At 38.8% G+C, this 18,009-nt stretch overlaps 1 protein-coding gene and 1 non-coding gene across 6 annotated transcripts in view; one reads left to right on the top strand and one right to left on the bottom strand.

The window, feature by feature from the left end:
* The window catches only part of LOC138990213 (uncharacterized), a 181,726-nt gene that overhangs the window by 37,273 nt on the left and 126,444 nt on the right, over positions 1-18,009 (top strand). The window lies entirely within an intron of this gene.
* TRNAG-UCC (transfer RNA glycine (anticodon UCC)) lies at positions 12,622-12,693 on the bottom strand. The gene has a single exon. It is a non-coding gene; the product is annotated as a tRNA-Gly (tRNA).

The raw sequence follows: 18,009 nt of genomic DNA on the forward strand, positions 1-18,009 counted from the left end.
GTGCAAAAATAAGCAAATGGGACATAATCAAAAGTAGAGAACAGCAAAGGAAACCATTAACAGAATGAAAAGACAACCTATGGACTGGGAAACAATTGCAAACAACGGGACCAACAAGGGCTTAATTTCCAAAATATATGAATGGCTTATACAACTCAATAGCAACAAAAAAGACAACCCAATAAAAAAAATGAGCAGAAGACTTAAATAGACATTTCTCCAGAGAAGACATACAGATGACCAATAGGCACATGAAAAGATGCTCAACATTACTAATTATTAGAGAAATGCAAATCAAAACTACACCGAGGTATCATTTCCCACTAGTTGGTGGCGTGTGCATGCTCAGTCGTGTCTGACTCTCTTTGACTCTTTGGACTGTAGCCCACAAGGCTCCTTTGTCCAGGGGATTTTTCAAGCAAGAATATTGGAATGGGTTGCTATTTCATCCTCCAGGAGATCTTTCCCACCCTGGGATTGAACCTGTGTCTCCTGTGTCTACTGCAGCCAGATTCTTTACCTGCTGAGTCATCAGGAAAGTCTCCACACTAGTCAGAATTGAAAAACCTTTGAATACTAAATGCTTGGAGAAGGCATGGAGAAAAGGGAACCCTCCTACACCCTTGGTGGGAATATAAGCTGGTGCAGCTACTACAATGAAAATAGGATGGAGAGTCCTTCAGAAAATATGAAAACCAGAAAGTATGAAAATGCTAAGTTGAAAAGAACATCCCAAAGTTCATCGCAGCACTATTTACAACAGCCAAGATAAAGAAGCAACCCAGGTGTCCACCAACATACAAATGAATAAAGATGTGGTATGTGTGTGTGTTTGTGTTTGTAATGGAATATCACTCAGCCATAAAAAGCCATATAATGCCATTTGCAGCAACATGGATGGACCTAGAGATGATCATACTAAGTGAAGTAAGTAAGACAAATATCATATGATGTCACTTATATGGAATCTAAAATATAATACAAATGAAATTATTTTCAAAACGGAAACAGACTCAGGCATAGAAAACAGACTTATGGTTACCAAACAGAAAAGAAAGTATTGGGGGAGGGCAGCGTAAATTAGGAGCTTGGGATTAGCAGATACAAACTACTTCATGCAAAACAGACAACAAGGTTCTATTGTATAGCACAGGAAACTATATTTGATATCCTGTAATCAACTGTAGTGGAAAAGAATTTGAAGAATAATATATATATACAAACTGAATCACTTTGCTATATACTAGACTAACATATTATAAATCAACTATGAAGTGAAGTGAAGTGAAGAGGCTCAGTCGTGTTCGACTCTTTGAGACCCCATGGACTGTAGCCTACCAGGATTCTCCATCCATAGGATTTTCCAGGCAAGAGTACTGGAGTGGGTTGCCGTTTCCTTCTCCAGGGGATCTTCCCAACCCAGGATTGAACCTGGGTCTCCCGCATTGTAGGCAGACACTTTACTGTCTGAGCCACCAAATAAAATAACTGTTATATCACCTCTCTATGTCAAAAAGACATGAGTTATATATTGAATGATCCTAGCTCATTTTCTTTTCTTGGCCATGTTGTGAGGCTTGCAGGACTTTAGTTCCCCAATCAGAGATTGAACCCAGGCTCCAGCAATGAAATTGTAGAGCCCTAACCACTGGACCACCAAGGAATTCCCAATCCTAGATCATTTAAACCAGTTGACAGAATTTTCTATGTCTGTAAAGTGTTTTATGACAATTATGTCAAATAATGAAGTTTTAAAATAAAAGCTTGAATTATTTAAAGATATCTCTTTAATATTAATCTATAATGCTCATGATGCAATCATCAATTCTGTGAAACAAAGCAAAACCTCATACTAACCGTATTTTAAACAGATCGCACATACATTTCCATAATTGAAAAGCTAAACAGAATCACACAAACACATTGGATGTAAGTGACAGTTATTTTTATCTCAGTCATCCTCATCACCATCATCATTATTCATCATTTTTTAAAAAGTCTTATTGAACAGAACTCTTCCAAATAAGTTTTCTCCTTATAAAAATATCCCCAATCCGGTTTTCTTCATGCACAGAGGCAAAACTGTTTGCCACTAATTTAATTAGATTGACTGAGAAGAGTTTGAATAAGAGACAATACACAAGCTAATCCAGGGGGACCAGACTATGACTGACTAAGGAGTTTCAATGCCTGGCTTCTATCTCTGAGTTTCCACTTGAAAGTTGAGCTCTTATACGAATGAACTGACTTGCACCAACAGAAAGAGACTCACAGACTTAGAGAACGAACTTACGGTTGCTGGGTGCTTGGGTTGGGTGGGGGAAGGATAGAGGGAAGGTATTGTTAAGGGAGTTTGGGATGCGTATGTACACACTGCTGTATTTAAAATGGATAACCAACAAGGACCTTCTGTACAGCACACGGAACTCTGTTCAATGTTGTGTGGCAACCTGGATTGGAGAGGAATTTGGGGGGAGAATGGATACATGTATATGTATGGGTGAATTCTTTCACTGTTCACCTGAAACTATCACAATATGTTTGTTAATTGGCTATACCTCAGTACAAAATAAAAGTTAAAAAAAAAGAAAAAAACCCATAATGGATACTCCAAAAAAAAAAAAAAAAAAACCACCCCATACATTACAGTGGCTGACTCCCTTTCTATAGCAAGCTCTGAATAAATATGATCTCATAAAAAAAGTAAGTTGTCTGACCCTAGAGAAGTCATTTTACCCCCCACATCTACCTTTAGGGCCTTGGTTTTTACATCTATAAAGTGGATATAATGTTTTGTTCTATATACTTCATAGCATCTTTCTAGGATCAAATGACATCATGCCTGTGAACTGTTTTCAGTATTTTCAAGTGTTATGAAAATGTAAGTAGTTATGTTATTTTTTGAGTAGAGGTGCAAAGCTTGGTGGACTTGCTCAGAAAACGTAAGTCCAAGTTTTTCTTCTTCCAATTACTAGCTAGGAGTTCTTTGCACATATAAATGGACCTTTTTTCTTGATCTCTAAAAAAGGGGTAAAAATATTTACTTCACATATATTATGTATACAATACATAAAGTTGCTTTCAAATCCAAAGTAGTCAGTTATCTTTTTATTCATTTATTTTTAAGTTAATTTTTATTGGAGTAGAGTTGCTTTATAGTGTTATTCCAGTTTCTGCTGTACAGCAAAACAAATCAGCCACATGTATATACATGTCCCTTCCCTTTTGGATTTCCTTCTCATTTAGGTCACCACAGAGCACTGAGTAGAGTTCCCTGTGCTATACAGTAGATTCTCATAGTCATCTATTTTATATATAGTATGGATACTGTATATACATCTACCCCGATCTGCCAATCCATCTTACTTCCCCCTTTTTCCCCTTGGTATGCAGAGGTTTGTTCTCTACATCTGTGTTTCTATTTCTGCTTTGCAAATAAGATCATCTATATTATTTTTCTAGACTTCATATATATGCGTTAATGTACCATATTTGTTTTTCTGTTTCTAACTGATTTCACTCTGTATGACAGCCTCTAGGTCCATCCACATCTCTACCGATTTCATTCCTTTTTATGGTTGAGTAATATTCCATCGTATATATGCAGCACATCTTTATCCATTCCTCAAAATTGTCATCTTCATGTATGGAAGATTGTTACAAGCATCCTCATGAATGCAGTTATATATAGCAAGAAACAATTTGTGTAAGAAGTAATATACAAATTGTTACAGTGTTTTTTAAGCTGTAACAACAGCAAAAAAAGAAAAAAATAACTTTGTGAAATGCCAGATCTTTTCGAATATGCTAAATCCACTTGCTGACAATGGCTGAATTTCTCTATAAAATCAGACAGCAGTGAGGTTGGTCTTGAAATGTCATCAGTGTAGGACTTTGCCTGATAGTGAGCAAATGCCCATAGTCCTTATCTAGGGGCTGGAGGGAGAGACTTCCTAATTGGGAGGTCACCAACTGCCTTTGCTGCTGCCAATAGACCCTCTGTTGAAAGCCAGGCAGAAGGGTCTAGGATTTCTCTGTATGAAAGACAAATCTGGCTCATCAAGAGATGATATAGAAAACAGTAAATAGATAAGTGAAAATCCTTAACATTTTTTAAAAAGACTAAAACAGACTTTAAAAACACGAATGAAAGTGACTTATAGGAAATAGAATATGCAGTTGTTGATGATAAAAATGCACACAGTGGTTTCTAAATCTAATTATTAGTGTATCATTGCACACATCTCTTATCGATGTTTGATATTGGTAAATCACTGCTAATATTGCTTTTGATATGGTAACATGTGAAGGGAACACAAGCCAGACATGCTGAAGCAGCTCCCCACACTTGCACTGATTTCAGACAGGGTTACAAAAGCTTCAGTGCTTTCCTGACTGTTTAGCTTTCCTCAGAAAGTAATTCTCATAGCTCTCAAGTTCTGTTATCTTCCTACTTCAATTCTTTAAATGAATTTTGTGGCCAGCAACCAGCCTACTTGGCTTTTAGTATGTTTTAATAAACGTTGTGCTGTTTGGCAACAGAAAGCAGGCAAAAAGTCAGAAGATCCTCAATTAGATAGCCTTTTATGGTTGTGAAAATAACAGGGCTATTGCCTTTTTTTCCCATTTTCTGTGCTGTTTCTGACAAGGATAACTAAAGTAAGAGCAGAATTACCAAGAAGCTAAAGGATTCAGAGTTCTGTAGAGAACAAACTAGTGATTACCAGTGGAGAAAAGGAAGGGGCAAGATAAGGGTAGGGGCTTAAGGGGCACAAACTACTACGTATAAAAGAAATAAGCTACAGTGATATACGGTACAGCACAGGGAATAGAGCTGATATTTTGTACTAACTATAAATGGAATATAACCTTCAAAAATTGTGAATCACTACGTTGTACACTTGAAACTTATGTAATATTGTGGTGGTTCAGTTGCTCAATCCTGTCCGACTCCTTGCCTCCTTGCGACCCCATGAGCTATAGCTTGCCAGGCTTCTCTGTTCATGGGATTTTGCAGGCAAGAACACTGGAGTGGGCTGCCATTTCCTTCTCCAGGGGAACTTCCCAACCCAGGTATCAAAACTGGGTCTCCTGCATTGCAGGTGGATTCTTTACAGATTGAACCACCTTGTACATCCACTATATCTTGATGAAAAAAATTTTAATTCAGAGGAATTCTATCTGGGCAGAAGAGTTAAATGCAGATGAAATGTCTGGGGAGCCAGTCATAGCAATATCCCCACTTTCTTGCCACAATTCAGCCAATGCAATATGTCTCAGTGCACCATGAGGGTACCACATCTGAGGTTCTGTGTTACCTCTTCTACAGGATTAACTTCAGGACAGATCAGCAGATGTGATGGCTGAAGAAGAACAAATACTTAATTTTCTGGTGTTTTGAACTCCCCCAAGAAGAGTGACATAGCTGAATGAATAAATAACAATAAATGCCAGACAGTATTGATACTTCTGACTGGGAATAATACTTCCAAATCAGTACTAGCTAAGGACATTGATTTTTCCTCAACAATCATTGTCCTATCTTGTGTAATAACACTTTAGCTTTTATAATTTAAGTACACTATCCATTTTGAGTAAATTTTTGTGTAAAGTGTGAAGTTAAGGTCAGGTTTTACTTTTTTAATCCATTGATATCCAATGTCTCCAGTGTCAAGAATGTATATGTACACTCACAGACGTATCTATGTATGTCCTTCATTCAATGTCTTCATGGTGGAAGTGGGATTCATAGTGCTTAATTTAATATACATATTTTCTTTTTCCTTTAATGCAGTGAATTTTTCCTATTACATCTTTGTATTTTTTTAATTCAATTTGTTGACCTGAGCGAGAAATATGTACTTCCCATTTCTGATATATCTTTCAGTGTAGAGGTAACTTGATTAGTGTAATTTCAGCCCCTAACTTAATCTGTCCCAGAGAGCAATAGGTGATGCATCTGAGCTCTACAGTTTGGATGAAATAAATTAAACCTGCATGGCTTGGTTTCCACTCTTTTTCTTGTGGGGAATAAAAGCCCGAGGGAAGCAAGAATCAGGAAGCAGGATAACTTCTGCTTTCCATGCAGTAATTCTCCCTGGATCAGACCACCCAGCTCCCATCAGAAGGAATGGAGTTCTCATCAGTACTGTGTATGTCTGAATAAAGGAGTCTGCCTAATTCTAGGGTTCAGTTAGCAGGCTCATTTGGCTGTCACACTAACTTTTGTCCTCTAGCTTTGCCTCTATCAATCATAAAGGCAATATTTTGGTTGCTGAAGCGCTGATATGTCTTCTTTTTAAATTGTGTAATAACTTCAGCAGGAGAGAGGGGTGCTATTTCTTAAGACCTTCTGAATTTCTTAGCATTTGGTATAGAGGTCAGAAATATTGCTAGATATAACAGAGAATAAAACTTGTCAATAAAAATTGCACCCAAAGAAGCTTTTGGTATAGCTTTGGACATTTGATTTTAATGTGTATGTAGATTGTTTTGATCTTGGCACTTGGTAGAAGTTTATATTGTACAAACTTTCTATTTCTACCATTTTTAGGCTTGTGGTATTTGACTTTGGTCTGTGTATCAGTCAGCTCAGGTTGCTATAACAGAATACCATAGACTGGTGGACTTAAACAACAGACCTTTATTTCTCACAGTTCTGGAGGGTGGGAAGGCCAAGATCAAGGTGCTAGCAGATTCAGTGTTTGATGAAGACCTTATTCTTTGCCTGTAGATGTCTGCCTTCTCGCTGTATCTTCACATGCAGAGAGGTGTCTGGTGTCTCTTCCTTATAAGGACAATAATCCCATCACGAGCGCTCCACCTTTATTGTTGTTCAGGTCCTAAGTCATGTCCAACTCTTTGTGACCCCATGCCAGGCTTCCCTGTCCTTCACTATCTCCCTGAGTTTGCTCAAACTCATGTCCATTGAGTCGATGATGCCGTCCTCTACCCTCACGACCATATCTAAACCTAATTACCCCCAAAGACCCCTCCTTCTAATATGATCACACTGAGTGGTAGGGATTCAATAGATGAATATTGGAGGGAGGTAAACATTCAATCTCTGACAATCTGCAACTGTTAACTTATGGAGATTTGATGCATAGATAAGTAACAATTTCTAAGAGTCATGGAAGATTTCAAGATTAAAAACAAAGATAAAAACTGCCCATGGGCCATTTTGCTTTCTTATCAAGAGTGTACAGAGACACCTTAGGTGTCAAGTGTGTGCAGGGCTATGAGACCATTGACTTAAGGCAGACAGTTTCTTGGCAAGAGCACACAGAAGCCAAGTAGGCCTGGACAAAGGGGAATAGATCCTAGTAAGTGAGTTGTCGTTAGCCACTTATAACCACACAGAACAATCACAGAACCACATCTGTGAGCTGGTTTCAGGAATGGTCTTAGAGTGCTGACTGGTACAGATTTTTATGTAAACTTAGCCTTTCCTAAGCATATTAACCAAGGTATGCTAATAGTCCCTATTTTTCATGCTGTCTGTATCTATGTCCTTTGATAGTGCTTTCCCTATCTGAGTTTGCTCTTGTTCACATGACTTTCTTCAGCCAATGGGATAGTAGCAAATATAATACAGGCAGAGGTTTGGAAACGTATTTGAGCAATCCTACTTCTTCTCTTGAAATTCTGCCATTGTGAAAACAAGTCTGTGAACAGGTTTACTAAAGGATAAGACACCACATGAGGCAGAAATGAGTCACCCCAGAAATGCTAGCTTAGACCACCTGGCCCCTGGTCTCTCAGCTAACCACAAAGGAGAATCCAAATGAGAACACTTAAACCCTGGGCAACAAAACAGTTAAGGTGATACGTAGTTTCATAATAAACAACAGTGCCTTAAGCCTCTATATTTTAGGATGATTTGTTACAGTGATAAGTGACTGATACAAGAAACAAAGTTTCAAAGATTAAGAAAACAGGTTCTTTAGAGGCCTGATGTTGGCAATTTGATCTCTGGTTCCTCTGCCTTTTCTAAAACCAGCTTGAACATCAGGAAGTTCACGGTTCACATATTGCTGAAGCCTGGCTTGGAGAATTTTGAGCATTACTTTACTAGAATGTGAGATGAGTGCAATTGTGCAGTAGTTTGAGCATTCTTTGGCATTGCCTTTCTTTGGGATTGGAATGAAAACTGACCTTTTCCAGTCCTGTGGCCACTGCTGAGTTTTCCACATTTGCTGGCATATTGAGTGCAGCACTTTCACAGCATCCTCTTTCAGGATTTGAAATAGCTCAACTGGAATTCCATCACCTCCACTAGCTTTGTTCGTAGGGATGCTTTCTAAGGCCCACTTGACTTCCCATTCCAGGATATCTGGCTCTAGATGAGTGATCACACCATCGTGATTATCTGGGTCGTGAAGATCTTTTTTATACAGTTCTTCTGTGTATTCTTGCCACCTCTTCTTAATGTCTTCTGCTTCTGTTAGGTCCATACCATTTCTGTCCTTTATTGAGCCTATCTTAAAGCTCAACATTCAGAAAACGAAGATCATGGCATCTGGTCCCATCACTTCATGGGAAATAGATGGGGAAACAGTGGAAACAGTGTCAGACTTTATTTTTTGGGCTCCAAAATCACTGCAGATGGTGACTGCAGCCATGAAATTAAAAGATGCTTACTCCTTGGAAGGAAAGTTATGTCCAATCTAGATAACATATTCAAAAGCAGAGACATTACTTTGCCAACAAAGGTCTGTCTAGTCAAGGCTATGGTTTTTCCTGTGGTCATGTATGGATGTGAGAGTTGGACTGTGAAGAAGGCTGAGCACTGAAGAACTGATGCTTTTGAACTGTGGTGTTGAAGAAGACTCTTGAGAGTCCCTTGGACTGCAAGCAGATCCAACCAGTCCATTCTGAAGGAGATCAGCCCTGGGATTTCTTTGGAAGGACTGATACTAAAGCTGAAACTCCAGTACTTTGGCCACCTCATGCGAAGAGTTGATCCCTTGGAAAAGACTCTGATGCTGGGAGGGATTGAGAACAGGAGAAGGGGATGACAGAGGATGAGATGGCTGGATAGCATTACTGACTTGATGGATGTGCGTCTGAGTGAACTCCGGGAGTTGGTGATGGACAGGGAGGCCTGGTGTGCTGCGATTCATGGGGTCGCAAAGAGTCGGACACGACTGAGCAACTGAACTGAACTGAACTGGAATATACTTTTTGCCATACCTTTGCCCTCGGAATTGCTTCTCTTGAATTGCAAGACAGCTGAGATTTGGGGTTTATAAGTTTCAGGCCCAAGTAGTCAGTGCTAGATAGACCTTTACAAATTCAGCTTAATCTTCCTGAGAGGAATAGAGGGGGATAAAAACATAATTGACAAAAAGACATTGGAGAAAGAAACACATTCTCGAGGTCTGGAACATTTCATGGCACTGTTCTTTATTAGGACCCTGCGGGCTCAGTCTTAAGAAATATAAATAGTTGCTTCAGATTAGGAATCTGGTAAGGATGATTCTTCCAGCTAAATGTGGAGACAAGATGAAAACTTAATTAGGAGGCTTTAAAAAATGCCCAAGCCATTTCATAACAAAAACAATACCCAATGAGATACAAGGCTGAAAATGCCTGTTCACATGAATTTGTGGGTGCTCTCTCACCAGATAGGATTGATACTAAGTTCAACACGGGCATGAAGAAAAATCAAGAGATTTTGAGTATTACTTGAAAGGATAAAAAGGTGTCCTGAGTAAGACCAGGTAATGCAAATTCCTAATCTCTGCAAGAAAGCAATATACACATCAGAATGCACTAATAGTGCACTAATCCACTATGCTGCAGTAACAGTCCCCAGATCTCTCTGGTTGTTCACACAATGTAACGCAGCTTTTCAGTATTATTTTCACTTACTACATGTTATACCTGAGTTAGAGGGCCTCTGCTTATTGCATCTTTCAGGGATGTAGGTTGATAGACACTCCATGTCAACGCATCCATAATCACCCAGTTGAAAATGCAAAAGGGAATGTGGTAAATTACATACTGCTTAGAGATACCACATGGAAGGAATATGTAGCACTTCTGTGCACCTTTTACTGGCTTATACAAGTGCCACTGGAGAAGGAAATAGCATCGTCTGTTTTGCCTGGGAGGGGAGAAGAAGCAGAACACACCCTAACATCTTCCATAGTCATTCTATGAAACACAGTATTTGATTCTTATTTTTATGTACAAAGTATACTTATTTACCCCAAGGAAAACAACCAAAAAGTCCCACAGAGTAAGGACACCAAATCAATGTCTAGGGTATCTAGTGATGTGCGGGGGGGCTCTATAGCTGGTCTAGAAATGTGCTTCTTGACCTAGAGACTTTAAGACTAAAGTGGTAAATTTTCTCTTCTCTACATACACATCCAGTACTCAGTGATGGTTTTGGGATAGAGTAACTGCTATAAACATTACCACTCAGAAAGGGGACCATTGGGAGACGCACAAGAGAGGAATTCTGAGAATCCCACCAGAAAGACATTTTGATAGATCTTCCACTGAGAGTGAGCATTGGCCCTCTTAAAATGTGTGCTCAATTAGTGTAACTCATAGCCTCTGTTCACCTCTTTATCCTCTCTCTCTCCTGAGAAGTTAAGAGTGACATATCACTGATAATTTTGGAAAAATAAGTTGGGGATAAATTAAGTCAGCTCTACGCCTCTTCCTTATGGGAGTGAGCAGTTCTTTAGGAAGCAGATATTCACCTTTGTGTTGTCAGGCTATCCCTGATTAAGCATCCTGTCCTCCTACCTCTCAGGTGGGATGTCTTCCCCAAATCAGCATTGCCTAATGGGAAAGGTCAACATGCCAACTACTGCGATTTAGATGGCAGATCTATTTAGCTGCACAACTAAGCTACACATTTAGCCTTTATCAGAATAGCAGTGATATTTTGATCCTTACCACCCCTGACAGACTTTTATTTCTCATTCTTTTCAGATGGGAATGATTAAAGAGGTTTGTCTCAGACAATTTAATAATTGGGTTTTCTATTTCAGAAACCTCTGTTAGTCTTATGTTGGAATGTCTTTATCATCGGTGTTTATTTTCTTTTTCTTAATTCCTTTGATCTGTTTGTCTTATTGTAATTATTCATGATTATTTTTCAGGACTTGATGTTGGAAATTATATTTTACCATGTACATTTTATTTCTGTTTCTAATTATTTTTAGTTTTATAATAGGGTTACTTTCATATGAAATTTAATTTTTCTACAGACTTCCCTTTTATGTTTTTTTGCTGATATTTGAAAATAGTCTAGATAGAGAAGAGAGATTAGTTCATTTCTGCAAATCTTGATCAATTGAATAAGGGAGATGAGGGAGGTGGAAGGGTGAAGATAACTCCTACAAGTTTGGTTTGAATAGTTAAGTGGTACTAGTGGTTGATATAGAGATTTCAGCAGGAGGAAAATATTTTGATTCCAGAAATAAATTTCTTTTGCACATTGGACCTGATTGCTTTTCCAGTAACACCTCTGACCTGAAGAAATACGAATTTTCTCAGGGCAGACCTGAGTAGTTGCTACAGTGGGAGAGAGGGGAATTTATAAACACTGAGTTTCAAAAGAGATGGTTTCCAGAATGTTAGGAAGCAGTCCTTAAAAATGATTGGGAGAATGACAAAGACTGGCTTAATATGTTCCATACTTATCTTTTAAAATGACTTTTAAGTATTCTTTTGAGGAGCTATAGGGTTGGACACTAAGTGAGTTTTAATATTTTACCATTTTAAACAATACTGTTTTGATTATATAAATATATAGATAAGTCCCTTTTTTCCTCTGGATTTTTATATAGAATAAAATTACCACAAGAAGGGTTTAGTAGAATATGAATGCAGTTCCTTTTCCTGTGTAATGCCAAATTGTTTTTCTAAAGACTGCATAGTTTATATTGCCAGCAACACTCCGTGGGTATATATTGTCAACTTTGCATTACCTGATTTTAAAAGCAATAATTAATAATTATGATTATGCAAAACCTTGGTAGATAATTTTAAAGGCAATGAGGCTTAAAATGATATCTTATGGTTTAAAATACTGCATAGTTTTGTTACCAGTGAGACCTTTGTTATTTTTATTTAATATTTTAAATATTTTATTTATTTACTCATCAAATTTCCTTTCATCCATATTTGAGGCCAAATAACTGTCTGCCTTATCATTTTAGATTTGGTTGTTCCCTAAAAAGTTTTAGTCTTTGTGTAGTTAAATTTGTTAGTTATTTTCTTTTGTTGTTTCCATTGTATTTTAACCTTAAAAAGTTATCATCTCTCCAAAGATAACTATAAATTTCTCTTTTAGTTTTCTATGACTTAATGGATTTATAAAAGACAAAGTACTCATTGATCCAATAGAAAATATTGTTGTGTGTAATATGAGGTATATCTCTACCTTTTGTTTTTTTGTGAAATTTTTAACCATTAATGCTAGGAGAGATTTTTGTAACAGTAAGAAATCGGGTGGTTTGCTGTTTTCAAGGGAGAATCATATACTGGGCACTCACCTTCTGTGGGTGTCAAGTTTCAAGTGGATTGAATTGGAGGAATTTTTAAGAGTTTTTGTTGTTGTTGTTTGGCCTTGCCAAACAGCATCAAGGATCTTAGTTCCCTGAACAGGGTTTGAACCTGGCCCCCTGCATTGGAAGTTCAGAGTCTTAACCACTGGACCACCAGGGAAGTCCTTGGAAGATGTTTTAAGAACTCTTTCAAACTTGAAAGTGAAAGTAAAGTCGCTCAGTCATGCGCGACCCTCAGCGACCCCATGGACTGCAGCCTTCCAGGCTCCTCCATCCATGGGATTTTCCAGGCAAGAGTACTGGAGTGGGGTGCCATTGCCTTCAAACTTGAGGTCCAGGGAAAAGATGAGTTTAGAAGGGAAATTAAATGTCTCTGATTTATGGGAGATTTCCCAGGAAGAATCAACTCTTCATTGTTGTCCAAATGATTAATGACAGAGGATTGTGATGAAAGGTAATTCAAGAGAACTAATGATTTCTTTTATTAGAAAGTAATCTTCCTTTAAAGAGAAGTAATCTTTCTAAAGTCACAAATGAAACTCCTCACACTTGATCTGATGTAGTCTTTATAAGAGACTTTTTCAGATACTCATCATTATCCCCAGCTGCTTGATTTGCCAGAGAGAAGTGGTTCATGATGTATCTTCTGGGGATTTAGAGGGAAAACTTTGGTCCTCTAATGAGTTCTTCCTCTTAGTCAGGTACAAACCTCTCTTCAGTGGAAAATGGTGCTCAATTTCTCACAGTCTGAAGCAGTTCCTGATAGAATTTTCTTACAACCACTTTAATGCTGTTGCTCCCTGTCTATATTTCCTGTATCTGGAAGCAGGATGGAGTGAAAGATAAGATAATCTACTTGTTGGAGACTACGACGATGTAAGAAACACTAGTTCTTATCTCCATTTGCCAACAAAAAACCCAAGTTTTGAAAGGCTAAGATCTGATCTTTACTGTCAGTAGCAGAATAATTAATTTTATTGAATAGACTCTTATATAGTGGTTATTATGTGCCAGATAAATTACAACTGTGTGAAATGAGTATTGTTTTTATCCTGCCGACTCATTGGAAAAGGCCCTGATGCTGGGAAAGATTGAGGGCAGGAGGGGAAGGGGGTGATAGAGGCTGAGATGGTTGGATGTCATAATGAACTCAATGGATATGAGTTTGAACAAACTACAGGATATAGCGAGGGCAGGGAAGTCCGGAGTAATGCAGCCCATGGGGTCACAGAGTTGGACATGACTGAGTGACTGAACAGCAACTAAAGACAAGGATGCCGAGGCTCAGAGAGGTCACAGTGACCAGCACAATTGACATAGATGATGGGTGACTGGGCCAGGGTTCAGTAAACTCTGCAGAGTGTTATTGCTTACCACGTAGTAAGGCCAGAGCTGGGAACAAAACCTCCTGCTTTGCAATGTAGTCCTCTTTCCAGTAAACTAGGTAAGTGCACATTCATTCAGTTATCTACTGAGTAACAGAAGCCAGATCCATATTTCTGTTCAATGAAATGCCTCTGCCAAGTTTTTGTCAAGCATTCTTACCAATCATACCCCTTGCACTTAATCTGTTGCTAGTTTTTATAAGAGACTCCACTACAAAAGAAAGCAAAACTCATTCCCTTCGGTAAGGAGCCATATCATTGGTACATGAGGCCCTAAAATACTGAAAAGTTGCACCCAGAGTCATATTCTTTGAAGGATACAGGTGTTAAAGTAGGAATTCTTGCTTGGCTTCTTCAATAAGATAAAAAAGGAAATGAAACACAAAGGTGATCAATCTAAAAAGGATCAGACGATCCCAACGCTTTCTCTCCTACAGGCAGTTGAAGGACCACACCAGCTCTATTCTTTTTAGGGTACTCATTCACAGATGATACAAGGGCAAGGTCAACCCCTGAAAACCCAAGAGAAATGAAGAGTTCCTAACACTGCAGTATGTCATAGACTATGCAAAAAAGCTCATATAATCAGTACGGTGATTTTTTTCCCCCAATTCTACTTTAATCTGGATTTGATTGCTGTAACTGTAAAGAATCAGCTAGCTTTGAGAGGGAGCCATGAGCTTGTGAATATCGTTCTCCAGACAGATTCCACTGGATTCCTCACTTCTTTCTTAAATGAAGTGCAAATCTGGAAGCATTACGCTAAAATGTGCCATTACTTCAGGTTTCTTTGAAATATATAATTTCTAGGTTTTTCTGATGTAAACAGTAGGAGAAAATGGAATACCAGTTAACATGTCAATGGTTGTAACATCCCAGAAGTATCAATATCATTATTAGCATACCCTCTTCTGGTAGTAAAAGATTTATTTTACTGTGTCATGAACTCAAGCATTTCTTTAACCAGAACTCTGAGCTGCTTCCTTTGGAGAACTGCAGCATATGGTTTTCCTCTTCCACTTTTTAATATTTTGGTCTCCGGTGAATCCGCATACAAAGGCTTCCTTCCTTTAGCTGGAGTCCACAAATGAAAGGCTTTTCTTTTTCTGATTGTAGATTAGCCTGCCAAGAAACAAACACGAGCTGGAGAACATCACTTTAATTTATTGATGGGATACAGATGACAAGGAAGTCTGTCCTATTCCAGGTTTTCGGGAATGCTGCAGGCTGACCCAGCACAGCCGAGTTCCTTACGGCAAAGACAGATTTTGCCAAAAACTGAAGCCAATAGTCATTGCAAACCTCTGAACCAAAACATTCCTTTAGTGCTTGAATTTCCCTATAATTTGTGTCGATTCCCTTTTTGTCAATGAAGCTAGCAGTGGATAACTAGCTTAGTGCAATCAGACAAAACAACTGTGCCATTCATTCAGTAATTAGATGATAGCCTTACCGCATGCTTTATGGTTTCCGTTCTTCATTCTTTCCTTTCTTTTCAAGTCCTTGGAGACAAACTCTGGGATGTTTGGCAAAGCAGAGACCCTTGTTGAAAAATATCCTGTCTTCTTTTTTCATTTTGAGGTTGCTAATAAGTTCTATTCTCAGAGGCAAAACATTAGATGCACACAGCAGGAAAGATCGGCCAAGTTAAAAAAAAAAAAAAAAGTTTGATTCTTCTGTATATTGCTTTTTGCCTCACTTTCCAGTTTGGCCTTCCTTGAGGCAGAAGATGGTTTTCCTCTTTTTTTAATCCATCACTAGGCAAATGAATTTGATACTCGAGCTAAATGCTTATAGCAGATCTTGCATAAATCACTTTTTAAGCTTTCAGACATAAAGTATTTATGAGATGTGAAGCAGAGACAGAAAGATCGGAGAAAGAAAGGGAGAGGTGGGCTGCTTGATTAGGGTTAAGCCACTCTGAAGAGAACACAGCCCGTTACATTTCTGCCTGGTCATTTGGGTGAAGTGTTGTTCTAAGAGTTTGCTGCCTTTTTTTTTTTTTTCTTAAATCTTTTGTTTGTTTCCTAAACTATAAGAAGAAAAGGGAGGAAAAGCTTCTACAAGAAAATAGGGAAGCTATTTTAGGTTCTGTTGTCTTTGGCTTGAAGATATACTGGGATCAACATCCATGAAATAGGTGGCCTTCCCCAGTGATTATCTGGTCCTGTTGGTCAAGTGTCTTGGTTGCAAGTGATATTGCTTGAGCTACTGGAAGAAAAAAGAGGAGCATCTTGTTGGCTGCTCTACCTAAACTATAGAAGGACAGGAAGGGGGTTCTTGAGAAGTGACTGAAATCGGGGACCTAAAGTCTTATCAGGAATTCTGTTTCTTCTTCTTCTCATCTCTGCTTCTCATTTGGCTTGATCTCTCTCTTTTTTTCTGGGCCACCTGGAACCACAGCTCAAAATATGTTAAAAGATAACAATTAAAGAAATAATACAAATGCATCTGTATACAAAATAGACTCAGAGACACAGAAAACAAACTTATGGTTACCAAAGGGGAAAGAGAAGTGGGGGCAATAAATTAGGAGTATGAGATTAACATATAGAAACTACTATATACAAAATGGATAACCAACAAGGACCTACTGGGTAGCACAAGGATCTATATTCAATATCTTGTAATAACCTGTAATGGAATATAATATGAAAAAATATGTAACTGAATCACTTAGCTGTACACTTGAAACTAACACAGTACTATAAATTAACTTGTTTCTTGTTGTTTAGTTGCTAAGTCCTGTCTGACTCTTTGTGACCCCAAGGACTGCAGCCTGCCAGGCTCCCCTGTCCATGGGATTTCCCAGGCAAGAATACTGGAATGGTTGCCATTTCCTTCTCCAAGTCATCTTCCAGGGATTGAACCTGTATCTCCTGCATTGGCAGGCAGGTTCTTTACCACTGTGCCAACTGGGAAGCCCTAAATCAACTATACGTCAATAAAAAAACTGAAGTCTATTAAACATCTTAAGAGTTTATGTCAGCAAAAATCAGTTGGAACAGGGCAGCACCAAGCCAGAAGTGGTTAGAAGTGCTCCTTCAACAACAACTCAAGAAAAGACTTTTATAGAGAAAAGGCAGAAGCAAAGTAAGCAAATTATTGGTTGGCTAAAGCTTGTGAAGAAAGCTGAGTGCCGAAGAATTGATGCTTTTGAACTGTGGTGTTGGAGAAGACTCTTGAGAGTCCCTTGGACTACAAGGAGATCCAACCAGTCCATTCTAAAGGAGATCAGTCCTGGGTGTTCTTTGGAAGGACTGATGCTAAAGCTGAAACTCCAGTACTTTGGCCACCTCATGCAAAGAGTTGACTCATTGGAAAAGAGTCTGATGCTGGGAGGGATTGCGGGCAGGAGGAGAAGGGGACGACAGAGGATGAGATGGCTGGATGGCATCACTGACTCAATGGACATGAGTTTGGGTGAACTCTGGGAGTTGGTGATGGACAGGGAGGCCTGGGGTGCTGCAATTCATGGGGCTTCAAAGAGTTGGACACGACCGAGCAACTGAACTGAACTGAACTGAAAGCTTAAAAAGCCTAGTTGGCTGTTTGTGATTGGTCGTCTTTAGGTTTCAATTTCATAATCTGTGGCATTAGAGGCTTAGGTTTTGGTTTATTTATGTGGGCCTCCTCAATCTAATGACTTTCTTGTTTAAGAATGGATAATGGAAGTTTGGGTCTCAATTACAGTTCTCAGATCAAACTGTTGGAAAAACTACTCTCCTCAAACTTCAGATTACTTTTGAAAGTACTTTGATTTGCCAGGTTTGGGTATTTTCCCTCCTGTTGGATCAATCATTCTGGACACTGGATGAAGCTTTATAATTGGTCTAGAATCCCAGGGACAGGGGAGCCTGGTGGGCTGGGGTCACACAGAGTCGGACACAACTGAAGCGACTTAGCAGCAGCAGCAGCAGGTCACAGGCTGATTCTTGATCCTGAGGCTATGGGCATCGGCCACGTATCCAGAAGGTAAGGAGGGCTGAGCAGACAAAGACAGGAGCCACTGGAAATTTTGTCTATGTTCTTCACTTTGTCCACTTGAAAAGCATATTTGACATTTGAGAATGCCATGAGTTGAGATTCTT

Source organism: Bos mutus, chromosome 12 (assembly GCF_027580195.1).
Source record: "Bos mutus isolate GX-2022 chromosome 12, NWIPB_WYAK_1.1, whole genome shotgun sequence".
Lineage (NCBI taxonomy): Eukaryota > Metazoa > Chordata > Mammalia > Artiodactyla > Bovidae > Bos > Bos mutus.